This window comes from Lissotriton helveticus, chromosome 9 (genome assembly GCF_964261635.1).
Source record: "Lissotriton helveticus chromosome 9, aLisHel1.1, whole genome shotgun sequence".
Taxonomy (NCBI): domain Eukaryota; kingdom Metazoa; phylum Chordata; class Amphibia; order Caudata; family Salamandridae; genus Lissotriton; species Lissotriton helveticus.
Genome location: NC_136070.1, coordinates 306741492 through 306753748, shown reverse-complemented (window position 1 = coordinate 306753748; position 12257 = coordinate 306741492).

Genomic DNA, 12257 nt, shown 5'->3' with positions numbered 1-12257 from the left:
AGCAATGGAGTTTGAAAGTTATATAGAAAGTTTCTTTACTTAAGTGCCATAAATGGACCCACTGGTGCAAGAGCTCGGGCATCCAGCCGATGCAAACTTGAACCGCTTTTGCTGTATTCAAACGTAAGCTCCTGCATCAGTCAATTCCACATTACATGTTAGAGTTCATGTGACATAAACAATACCTATTACACTCCAATGACTCTAAATTTTATAATGGAAATAAAGGTAGGATACGATTACCACATGTATTCTTTAAGAACACAAACAAAAAATTATTGGAAATTGTAATTATCAAACTTCTTAGGTAACCTGGTACTCCTTTCTTTTGTAACACCAATGTATCAAAAGTAAAACAATCAGCAATCTCTTGTACCAGGGCCGGACTGGCTACCGGGCAGTTGTGTGTGCTGCCGAGCTAGGGGCTAATTTCTCTGTGCTGGGGGTGTATTTCGTTGATGGGGACCGAATTTCGTTTTGCACACGCAGGTCCCCATCAACGAAATTAGCCCCCAGCACGGCAGCACACACAACTGCCCGGTAGCCAGTCCGGCCCTGTCTTGTACAGTAGATTCAATATGGTGTGTGTGAGCATTGGTAATAGTTCTACCCACATCGTAACTTTTGAGGAGGAACACAAACATTGCGCTTCTGAGAAGCACATTCGGTACCTTTCTGGTCAAACCATACATTGTTGCCTTCAGCTCTTTCAAAAAAACATTCTTGTGCAGAGAGTTAAGGCATCCAGCTGAGGCAAACTCCAACCGCTTCTGCTGTATTCAAATCGAAACTCCTGCATCAGTCAATTCCATATTACAAGTTACAGTTCCATGTGACATAAACAATAGTTATTAGACATGAATGACTAAATTGTATAATGAAAATAAAGGTAGGATACGATTACCACACTGTGCCAACCAGTTCCTAAACAATGTCGTCATTTTTCATTTTGATTGGCAGGTTGTGAGCAGAGGCTGAGGATGAGTAAATTTTTGTGAAAGGGCTTTGTGGATAAGATGCAGGCAGAGAGACATGTGCACAAAGAATAGACATGGTTTCTAAATGGGTGTCAGGTTTAGGCTAATTTAGCAAGCAAATTGCGTATTTGCATAGGCAATACATCACATATCCCTGGTTAGAGTGGAGACGGCAATAATGAAGACAGAGTTCAAATGTCTGAGTATATAGTATATAGTTTTTCTCATGACGGGGAGGAACATGGCGGCCGTCGCTTGAACGGCCGCGGGCGCACCCCCCTCGGGCTCCCAATGGCGGCGGGATTTGAAGGCTCTGATTACCTCTTCTAACCTCTCTAAATGCCCTACCATCGCTAGAAAAATGATTTCCTTTTAAAATCGGGTTTTGGATCAATTTTGGATTAATTGGATTTTGTACCTTTGTGCCCCGGGTAGCGGCATCTCAGTGTGGTTCTTCTCTCTTCATGGTTGAGGCACGAGGGGAGTCACCCTCATGAACCCAAGCAGAGGCTGTGGCAGTCGGCGCACTAGTCTATTCAGCCCCCACTGGCTCTGTCGGCGTCGGCATCGGCGAGCACAGCCCAGACGCACAGAGCTCAGGTTGGAGGTGGGGGATTGCTGCCAGCGAGTGGAAGCGGAGTGAGCTTCTAAACCCCTGCTGTTATGTGGCAAAGGAGGAAGAGTGTATAGGCTGGAAGTCTCTGGTTTTCCCCTAGAGCTGGTAGGGGGGACTGGAGCTCGATGTATTGCCCTAGGGAGGGCTTCCACTGTTGTTAATTCTCCTGAACACTCTTTTTTAGGGGAAAAATACTCCCTGGTAATATAGTCGACAAGTCTGAATTTAAAAGAGGGGGCACTAAGTACCGAAGTGAGAAATATTCCTTGCAAGGTTTCAGCGGACTGTATGGAGAGGTGGGTTGGACTACAAGAGGGAACATCTCCCACAAAGCTGACCAGATATTCATTGCGGGCAAGGGCGGCCCATTTGGCTTCAAATAACCTGATAACACATCCAATCTTACGTCAGCGAGTTTCCCCCTCAGTGCCAGAAGTAAACATCTAGTCAAAACAGAGAAAACAGACAAGGGGTACTGGTCTACCAGGCACACCAGCGAAACCCAAACTCCAAAGAGGCAAGGTAAAAGTGCGGGACAAGAAAGCTGCTTCTACTAAGACTAAAATTATTCCATCACTGAAAACCTTTCATCAGGTCATGTACCGTTCTTCAACGAAGGGGCCGCCCCCGCTTCTTCTTCAATCTAGTATAGAAGGGACATCTGAAGCCATGGCTGGCCCCAATTCAGAACTCACCTCTGTTTCCACTGAGTTTTTGGTATCATCCCTAGCTCCTCTATTTACTCCTGTGGCTTCAGAAACTGAGACATCGAGGGTCAGCCTCTCTGAACATAATGAAACTCAGGAAGAAACGTTCTGCTGAACACTGTTGATTTAGCGAAATCTGCTGATTCTGTTGGAGCAACTTGCCCGGAGTTGGAGGTACACTCAGCCATTACACTCTCCAATAGATATTCACTACTGGACCTAGAGAAGGGGTCTGACGTAGAGTTAGTTTCAGGCCAGAAGAAAGATCTGGGAAGTGGCCCAGTTCTAGAAGATGGGAAAGGCTGCGAGGGGCAAGAATCTTGTGAGTGGGGCTGGTCAGAGCAGGCTAAAGATCTGCGTAACAGGGCAGATGAAAGGCCCTAGTAGTTCTAGTGGCTCCAATGTATTGTGTAGCAAAAATGCTTCCTCTCTTCCTCCGATAATTCAGAGTTCTTCTGTACCGATTTCTCATTCTTTGGCAGACATCCTCCTGGCCCTGAAAGATGAGGTGGAAAGTAGATTCACTGTTTCAGAGGCAAACCAAGCAGAGTTGGCGAATAGGTTTTCAGTCTCTGATGCAAACCAGGCGGTTATTCGTTCCTCATGCGAGATTCTTGCTAATAAGCTGGAAGATGTCATTGCAAGGACTGAGGTAATTGAAGAGGCAATCCCCAAGATGAAGAGTGCAATTGAGCTTACAGATGATATTGAAAGACTGAAGAACCATTCAAGAAAAAAGAATCTGACATTTTTAAATGTTCTAGAAGCATTGGAGGGAGAGGACATCAAGGAGTTTTTGATCTCATTATTGAAGGGCACGGTGCTTAAGGGTTTTCCTTAGGTGGATTTAAATCATGAAATTCAGAAGGTTCATAGAGACCCCTTTAAAAGGAATCTGGGTAGACAGAAACCGCAGAAAATCCTAGTTAATTTTTTATCATGCTCAATCAAACAACAGATCCTCTCCGCAGCCCTAAAAGAAGGGGTTATATCTCCTCCTTTTTCTGATCTATCTCCCTTCTCTTTTTCCATCAGATCTGACATCTCCCACATAATGGCGGAAAGGCAGTGGAAACTGGGTAAAAGACTGGCAGAATTAAACTGCATAAGGGCAAAGGCCCAATTGATGTTCCCCACCAGATTGCGAGTTATGTGGAATAACCATATGCATATGATCAGGATGACTAATGAAGTAGATACTCTTATAGCAAAAATCTAGCATGATAAACAGGGAGGGGTGTAGGGGTGCAGGGGAGGGAAGTTAAGGTCACTTTAAGAGTCAGGCTTCCCACCGTCAGTTTCAGTAGCCTTTTATGTAATTTCTTAAAGCCTTGAGGGGGAAGGGCCCGAATAGGCTTTTGCCTATTGGAAGATAGGGTTCCTCAGGGTGGTTGGGGCACCGGGGGTCATGGAGGGTTGGGGTTGGTAAGGGTGGGGGCTGGGGAGCACAGGGTGTGGGGACACATGGTGGGGGCAGAATAGGTAAAAAATATTCCTCATCTCACAGGTTAAGCAAAACAGACTGTCTTTTTTTGGTTTAAATAGAGAACTCCCCCAAAACCTTGGTAAAAGGTATTCAAGCTGTGAAAATGAAGGGAGGTCGGAATATTCAATTTATTTCCTGGAACCTGAATGGCCTGAGATGTCCTAGGAGACAAAGATTGTTTTAAAATATTTAGAGATGTCTTCAGCCCAGGTATGTTTGTTGCAAGAAACTCATTTAAATAAGATGGAGTCCAAAACTATCTTCTCAAAAATACCCTGGATACAATGTTATTGTTACTCTCAGCAATTATCAAATATTCGTGGGGTGGCAATTTTGGTGAAGAAAGGAGTCACTTGCACAATAAAACCAATCCAGACAGACCAAACAGGTAGATGGAACATCGCCCAGCTAGACTTTGAGGGGGTGGAGATGACTTGTTCATCTTACTACGGCCCTAATATAGATGATCCATCCTTTCTGGTTAAACTTCAGGACAATTTAAATATGGCAAACCCCCCCTTAATCATAGGAGGGGATTTTAATGTTCGACTGGATCCAGTAAAGGATAAATCCAACGCGAGTCATGTTAAATGGTCCCTGCGGTCTCGCAGGGTCATGAAAAACTTACTATCCAATATTAATCTAGCGGATTTATGGAGAGCCAAGATGGGGAGTGCAGATGGGTTTACATTTCATTGTAAGAAAATCACCATTCCTCAAGAATAGTTTACGTCCTGATAAATAGATAGAACACAGATAATGTTGTCAGTATATCCGTACTCCCGAGTCCTCTTTGGGATCATGTACTCCTTCTATTTTTATACTATATCAATAACATCTCTTTACAATCATGGTGGACTTTGAAGAGGACAATGTTATCTGATTCTGGAATTATTCAGGCAAATAAAAAGTCTTCTCAGGAATTCTTCTCCCTTAATTCGGGCTCAACCTCAATAAAGTTTGTGTGGGATGCCTACAAGGCAAATTTGAGAGGGAACGTACGTAGCCTAATACATTCAAAGAACAGGAGTAATGCTTCAGAACTACAGATTTTGGAGGGTAAAATCTCTACTCTTGAAAAAGAAAGGGACCAGACTACTCAGGAGAGTTTAGGAAAATTGGTACAGATAGAGGAGAGACATGAGGAGGTCAGGCGGGACCTAAGGACTCTCTTGGATCTGAAATGTAAGGCCCAATGGCAAGTCCATAATATGGAAAACTTTGAATATGGGGAAAGAGCAGGGGCCTTACTGGCCTGGAAGGCAAGAATAGATCGGGCAAAAAACACCATCAATGAACTTATTATCGATAGTGTTGGAACCAAATCCAGCAAGCCCGCAGGAATGCAGAATTGCCTTTTGTCCCTCTTTTCAAATCTCTCTAAGAAGGACATTGATCCTTCACAGGACTCAATAAGTTTGTGGCTAAGGGACACGTTTATTCCTGTTCTTACAGAATCTGCCAGAGATCTTTTAGATTCACCCATATCTATGGAGGAGTTTAAGGACCAAATAAACAGGGCAAAAAATTAGAAGGCGGCGGGTTCTGATGCCCTTCCTAATGAAATTTATAAAGCACTACTTGACGAACTTCTGCCCACACTCCACACCTTATTCAATTTGGTCTATAGCTCTGTGGGGGTGATCCCCAGTTCTTGGAAGGAGGTCACGATTGTTTTGATTTTGAAGCCTGGTAAGGATCCCCTGATGGCTGACTCTTACCATCCAATCTCCCTGCTGAATGCTGATTACCAGATCTTTATGAGTATTTTGGCAGGGAGATTGGCAAAATTGGCACCAAGCATGATTAATACTGGCCAGAAAGGCTTTATGGTTGGGAGAGTCATTCAGGAACAATCTCAATTACTTATTGGCAATATCGATCTTGCTGAAACTAGAGGGGATCCCCTAGCAGTAGTGGCCTTAGATGCCGCTAAGGCTTTCGATCGTGTCTGTTGGAGATATCTCTGGGCGGTGTTGGAGGTCATGGGTATGGGCCCAATCTTTGTCCAGACTTTAAAGAACTGCTTTTCCGGGGCCTCGGCGAAGATTCTGTTAAATGGCTCCCTTACTCCAAGTTTTGCAATCTAGAGAGGGACAAGACAGGGGTGCCCCATGTCTCCCCTGTTGTTCAATATTTATATTGAGCCCCTTGCACAGGTGATTAGGCTGGATTACATCATTAGTCCTTTCAAATCACCAAATTATCAGGGTAAAATCGCCTTATACGCTGACAATATTGTAATCTATACTGCTGACCCTGACATCTCCATTCCGTGACTTGAAACCTTGTTAGAGTCAAGGCCCCACAAGTAGAGAATTTAGGTATCTAGGAATGAAAATAGTTAAGGATCTGAATAAAATTCCCTGATTAATCTGAAAAAAATAGAAAAAGACATAGACTTCCTCTTTGCCAGATGGAAAAACCTCCCTTTGACGATCTACGGGAGGGTCAACCTGATAAAGATGTCGGTATTACCCAAACTGACTTTCCTTTTTGGAGCGGTGTCTCTTATTTTTCCCCAGAAAAATATTAGTAAGATTCAGGGCAAAATTGGTAGTTTCATATGGGGTCAGAAAAGTGCTAGGCTATCCTGGAAAAAACTAAGAAGGAATCTTTTAAAAGGTGGATTGGCACTCCCTGATATTAACTGATACTCACTGGCTTTCCAATTTAAGTGCATAAGGATGCTGTTGTCTACTCCGGAAGAAACTACATGGGGTAGACTCTTGGGTGGATTGGCCTTAGTAGAGCGTGGCAGTGGACAAGCAGGGTTTTTATATAAATTTGGGGCACCCAGCTTCTTCAAGCGTGTACGTCTCAAGGTTTTGAAATCTGCCTTGTTCACTTGGCACAAATTAAGAAGTATTTGGGGCATAGGCTATTTCTCCCCCTTTGCACCAATTTGGGACTCCCTGTGCCCCCCTGTCTGGGTGATAGTTTGGCGATCCTGATTAGAAGAGCAGGTTTGGGGAGGTGGTCGGATCTGGTGGATTCAGAGGGGGTTCTCCCTTGGGAGATATTGCTAGATAAGATTGGTCTCTCTTTCTCTAGATTTAAGTACCTCCAGTTAAAATCATGGCATGAGGCGGAAGCTCGAGAAACAGCAGGAAACTGGGAACTTGAGCATTAATTTCAAGACTCACTCCCAAGGAAGAAAGAAATATCTTTGTGGTACTAAAATCTTCTTGAAGCAGGAGATCACGGGATTCCCCCTCAGTCATCGGTTTGGAATTCTTCCCCACTCGTCCATTGTATAGAACGTTTTTATGAAACCTTCCTCAAGCTACTGTATAAATTTATCAAGCCTGCGAGGTTAAAGAAAAATAATTTTTTTGTATTAAACAGGCTTTATTATACCCCGGCCAAAATAGCCAAGTTCGCACCTGTTCCAGCTCCAGTATGCCCGAGGTGTTCTCTCAGTAGGGCGGATGAAATTCGTATGTTTTTTGAATGTACAGAATTAGCCCTATTTTGGAAAAACGTAGGGGAATCCTTGAGAGCCATTTTTCAAATGCAGTTAGAGATCGATCTCCACCTGGTGATTTTTGGTATAAATAATCAGGTAAAAAGGTTGCTGCTACAGCCTCATATGGGCTTGCTTCTTTACCTTGTGATTCTGGCCAGGAGGACGATTTGTATTAGATGGAAAGATCCGGCTCCCCCCACCAGAGAAAGTTGGCTGAAAGCTGCACTGTACATGGCTAGTTTAGAACAAGAAGGTGTATGGAGCCGCATGACAACATCTGGTCTCTCCTGTTAATTTGGGGCCACCGCCTTTGCTTGATAACCTGTTAGGAACTCTGGCTTCATGGGTGCATCCAATGAATACACCAGTCCTCGGGATCAAGAGGAAGGCCATGGTGGGCTAGACTAATGCAGTGGGTCGAGGGGCGCCCTGTTAAGCATAAGTCAACTTGTCAAAACTGCCAGAGTCTTTGGTGAGTTGAGGACAAAAAAAAAAGAAAGTTATTTTCTTAAAGTAGTACAATTGAAGTGCATTAAAAAAACTTTAAAGGAAAAAGTAAAAACAGATGGAAAAAATCCATTCAAGAATAACATGAGTTTCTTACAAGTCTTGGAGATTCCAGTCCAGAAGTTCTTCAGTGGCTTAAGATGAATAATGTTCCAGAAGGCTATTGTTGCCATCGTGTGAGTAAAGCGAAGCAATCCAATTCATATCCTCGAAGGGACAGTAATGTTCCTTGAATGTTGAAGCGGCAATTTGAATTGGCAGGCAATCTGCACTGTTGTGAAAGGTCGCACGATGCCAGATATCTTTCGCGGCTGCGCAGAAATCCGATTCCGCACAATACCTTTTTGCATTGCATTTGCCATTGCTCCACTGCCTGAAAAAATAAAGTTCATGGTTTTCAAGATACTGCATTACCTGCTGGATATCGGGAGCAGTTGTTGGGATGTTGGCAATCCATTCATTAGTCGAATGGGCAAGTTTTGCAATAAAAAGATGGTTGTACGCAGATTGCATATGTGTAAATAAATGTTATCTTGTAGCTGCCTCCGATAATAGATAGGTCAGGCAGCCGAAAAGTTTTTCCATTTTTTTACAGTATTGATGTAGCTTCGCCTAGAGGCATATTCTGTCAGACATGGTTGTTACCACAGAGAGCGCATCCATTTTTTACAAGCAAAATTAGCTGTAGGATGGCCGCAAAGAGAGCGAGAATTATGGGCACTCTTCCTGTTATTCCAGAGATGATCGAATGAATGAAGTCTGGTATTAAAAGAAAAACAGTTTGAAAGCATGTGAGAAGCCCGGAGGAGACCGTGTTGAAGAAGTGTGCCAGACCTTGAGTGTGAGATGTGTTAAAAATTGTATAACAATTCACAAAGTGTAATGGGGGTTTGTACTTAAAAGGGGGTGTATTTTACTCTATAAATTTCTTTTGCAGAAGTGAGGGACACTTTTGCTGTGAACAAAAGTGCTTTCAGTTTGGCTTGTTTAATGAAATCTGTTTTCAAAGTAGGGATTGACATTGCCACAGGAAGTTACTCGGTTTGAAACAGTAAGGACTTACGGTATGCCATCTCACATTCCGTAGGAGTGCATGTTATTGAGAAGCAGATAACTGCCGTTAGAAAGCTGTGTGAATGTTGGTCTGATTGGGGGAGTTGGCGTCCTTTTAAGAAAGGACGCAAGATTTGGGGCTGTAAGCTTAGAAGCGCCGTGTAGTTGGACATTCTTGGATAGTAATGAATGACTGCCATTGTGGTCGCACTTTTCACCTGTGACAAAAACTTCTCTATGCTCTTTATGACAGCGATATGTAAATGGGAGAAACCACTCCTCGTGAATAAACGTGCAACTTTTTATAATCACATACAACATGACAAACAACATGTACACCTAGCAGACACAACAACACTACGTACTGTGGGAACCGTGGCTAGCCATGTATACAAAACAAACGTGGCATGGTACCTCTGCCACACAATGCAGAATGCAGGGAGAGATGGGAGCAAAGTATGTGCGAAGGTGACAAGTAATTCTCGATTATAAAAGTATACAATGCAAAGTGTTGAAGGGATGTGCCGGACAGACTTGAGTATGCAGTGCACAGACATGTACATGTCAACATACACTGATGGTCTATTGAGTGAAGTAGACCGTAGTCACAACCATGATAGTACAGTCTGTAGGGAAGATTACGGAAAGGTAGCGCGTATGTGCCTTTCCCCCCAAATGTTTACCGTAGTGGGCTGGCTCGGTGTACCCAAGGCTAGCGTAGGGGTATAAAGAAGAGGCACGTTTCTCTGGGTGTGGTTTTGTTCCAGAATGGCGAATGTGTCTGCCAGGTCTGCGCAGGTTGCACTGCCACGAGGCTGACGCCGTGAGCGAAAGTGGCTGCATGAAAGATGCTCTCAGTGTACTGGTATCCAGAAACCGCCATGGCCGCTGCGACGCACATATGATCCACAGTTCACTTTTCAACAACGCCGCATGTGAAAGAGGGCCCACCATGTGCCGGCGGAAGCTCCTGGGCCGTTGTCTGCAAGCTCGGAAGGCTCCTGAGATTAACGATGGCTACCGCGACACAGGCACACAGCACCCAGCCTCAGGCAGAGTAGCGTGGAGTCCTCTGTATACTACTGACACAGTAGTCCAACAGGTACCAACAGTGTAACGGTGTTTTGATACCATATTGGACAACGCTAGAACTGTATCTGAGTGTGGAGTTGAAGGTACTCCCTTCAACCAGGTGCAACCAACTCTAGGTCCCAACAGTGGAACGGTGTCTTGATCTCACAATGGACGATGTCCGATATTACTTGCTGTTTGGTTTTACAGAGCTCCCTCCATTGAGGTGCATCAGACTGTCCTTGCGTAGCTAACTGCTGCACATGATTATTGTGCTTTGTTGACACCAGTCGGTGCAGTACACCGCGGTACAGCAGGTCCGAATAGTGAAACATCATATTCATTCTATGAATGAGGATGTCAGAAGTTAAAGCCTGTGCTGATTTCTGTGTACCACCACCGATCAGGTACAACCAACTCTTGGTCCCAACAGTGGAACGGTGTCTTGACCCAACAATGAACGATGTCCGATATTATCTGCAGCTTGGTTTTGATAGAACACCCTCTGTTGAGGAGCATCACACTCTGTGATTCCGTAGCTAATTGATGTACAGGATTATTAGGCTTTGTTGACTGTAGTCGCTGGACTACACCGTGGTACAGCAGGTCCGAACAGTGAAACGAGGCCTTGATTCTATGATTGAGGATGTCAGAAGTTAAGGTCTGTGATGATATCTGTGTACCCCCTCTGATCAGGTGCAACCAACTCTAGGTCCCAACAGTGGACCGGTGTCTTGATCCCACAATGGATGATGTTAGAACTGCATCTGAGAGTGGAGATGAAGGTACTCCCTTCGACCAGGTGCAACCAACTCTAGGTCTAACAGTGGAACAGTCTCTTGATCCCACAATGGACGATGTCCGATATTACATGCTGCTTAGTTTTCTTAGAACTCCCTCCATTGAGGTGCATCAGATTCAGTGCTTGCGTAGCTAAGTGTTGCACATGATTATTGTGCTTGGTTAACACCAGTCGGTGGAGTACACCGCGGTACAGCAGGTCTGAACATTGAAATGGGGTCTTGATTCTATGAGTGAGGATGTCAGAAGTTAAAGTCTGTGATTATTTCTGTGTACCAACTCCGGGTGCAACCAACTCAACGTCCCACATGCTTTTTTGTTGCTTTGCGTATTGCAAACTGTGGAGCTCAAGTCAATGCCATGTGGCTGTGGGCCTTTGCTGATCGCTCTGTCTGGCCTACACTGCAGACAGCAGTGTTCACAATTCAGATCGAGGCGCTATTGCAGATGATGCAGTGTTGATGGCAACAGTTGATTCTCCTAGTTCGGCCCGCCTGCAGCACGCATCATCGTTGGCTGTGCACATGCTGAATGCTTTTGATGTGGCTTTGTGAGTACAGTAGAACTGATGAAGCATTTATATTATAATCTTTTTGTGTATTATTTCAGATCTATTGCCTGTATCTCAGTATACCACAAGTTGTGATTCTTTTACAATAGAAATTTTTCTGTATTATTTCACATCTACTGTCCCTACCTTATTGCAGCACAAATTATCGATTCTTTTAATATTGAATCTGTGTGTGTGATCCAATGATTGCAGTTGTAATTGATGCTAGCAGCAACCATTCCCTGATTGCTGCTTTACACTCACCCCACACGCATCCAGCACAGACGTCACTGGATATGTGACCCTGGTAATAAAAAGGTGTTGAGCGCAAGTGCCCATACCTACTTCCACTATCTATCTGAGTCAGTTCAGTTCAAATAACTTTATTCGATTCAAAGAATCATAAAAGTTTACACATTAAAAACATTTAAAACATTTACAGGACTTGTACCTATTCGCTTCCATAAATCTTAATGTACCAGCAGAATTGATCAATCTTAAAAATCATCATTGCATTCCACACCCAGATTTATAACAATAACATTTTTGATTCCTTTTATAATTCATAACATTTCCTAATTATGAATACAATTCTAAAAAAACTACGGACTGCACTGCAAATTGCGGCTGTAGAAAGTGACCTCAAATAAACAAAGCCCTCCTGATAAGAACAGGGGTGAATAGCTTTCAAAATGGGCTTTACAAAGCGTGCTCTAGGATGTTTTTAAAGAAAACAGAATAATATGAGATGCATTGTGCTCGGTTTGGACATATTATTACAGGGACAGGTGGCTAGACTCTCACACCAGCCAACCTGTTTTGGATATGCCACTAAAAAATGCAATATACCCAACCGAACCCTAGTCAAAAGAAAACACGATTGAACATGTGCAGTAAATGATAGATAATATTGCTGATAATTTATTGCCCCATCAGCTAGCATCCTCCGATCCTGGTTAGACATTTTTAATTCGGTGCGGTAAACAGTTTTTATAATTATTTTTGTATTGGGCACGATAG